The sequence below is a fragment of the Lucilia cuprina genome, chromosome 2 (genome assembly GCF_022045245.1).
Source record: "Lucilia cuprina isolate Lc7/37 chromosome 2, ASM2204524v1, whole genome shotgun sequence".
NCBI classification, from domain to species: Eukaryota; Metazoa; Arthropoda; class Insecta; order Diptera; family Calliphoridae; genus Lucilia; species Lucilia cuprina.
Genome location: NC_060950.1, coordinates 64,157,684 through 64,159,398, shown reverse-complemented (window position 1 = coordinate 64,159,398; position 1,715 = coordinate 64,157,684).

Sequence of the window (1,715 nt, the reverse complement as noted above, 5' to 3'; positions counted from 1 at the left end):
CTATAGACTAGACTATAGACTAGACTATAGACTAGACTATAGACTAGACTATAGACTAGACTATAGACTAGACTATAGACTAGACTATAGACTAGACTGAAGACTAAACTATAGACTAGACTATAGACTAGGCTTTTTTGCCAACTACCCAAATTATATTTTTCTCTTTGTTTCAAAATGAATAATGCAATATTTAAAATATTTATATATACAGAGTACTACCACACATCAAATTAACATATTAGACTCCCTTCCAGGTCGATTGTTGAAATTAACTACTATAGCAACGTAACATTCATATATACATAAAATTTACGTACAATACATTTTCCATATTCATACACAACTATCAGTGTTATTAAATACCTAGTAGTTCGGGGAAACTGATTAATTAAAAAAACCAACTAGGATAGGATATTTTATACATATTTATGTAGGTATGCATATCGTTTATAATGAGAAATATTATATTTAGAAATACATGACCATTAACTTTAAAACAGTTTACATGTAATCTGCTAGGTAAGCAGTTTAGCTTAACATATTATATATAATACTTTAACTGCTTGCAAAACTACTGGGGTCAAGCACTTTATTCTTCAATAAGCCCCCCACACACACGCACTTACAAAAATACCTTACATGCTTTTATTTACCAGGGATAAATGATGTTTTTATCAATTAATATTTTTCATTCATAAATTAATTACAATAATTGTGGCATTTAATGAATTTAATGTACGCAAAATTTATTTATGTGTATGCGTATGTACATATACAACAATATCAATCTATAATATTTTTTTATAAATATATGTGTGTATTTAAGTAGAAAGAATTCAGTAATACTGTAACGTGAAATATGCAAAATATAATAGACTATAATGTAGAATACACCGACTATAGACCAGATAATTAAACAGACTATATAGCAAACTTAAACCAGTTTGTAGACAAAACTATACTATAGAATAAGTTATACTCAAGGCTATAAAGTAGACTTTAGCACAGACTGCAGATTAAAGATTATAGGTAGAGATTATAATACATTCGAGACTATATACAAGCTACTAGTCAATACTATAGACTAAACTATAATCTAGATTGTACATTAAACTATTGTCTAAACTATGGACTAGACTATAGACTAAACTATAGTCCAGACTATAGACTAAACTATAGTCCAGACTATAAACTAAACTATAGTCCAGACTATAGACTAAAATATAGTCCAGACTATAGACTAAACTATAGTCCAGACTATAGACTAAACTATAGTCCAGACTATAGACTAAACTATAGTCCAGACTATGGACTAAACTATAGTCCATACTATAGACTAAACTATAGTCCAGACTATAGACTAAACTATAGTCCAGACTATGGACTAAACTATAGTCCAGACTATAGACCAAACTATAGTCCAGTTTGTGGACAAGTCCAGTTTATAGATTCGATTATAGTTTATACTAGATACAAAACAGTATTCAAGTTTATAAACTATTGTTCCGAATACAGACTAAACTATAATCCAAACTATAAACTAGACCTTAGTCCAGCCCATAAATTCAATTATATTATAGATTATATCCATACTACAGACTAGACGATAGTTCATACTAGACAAAAGACTAATCTCTGGTCCAGACTATAGACTAAAGTTTAATCCAAACTATAGACTATCATCGAATTCAGACTACTGGCTCAACTATAGT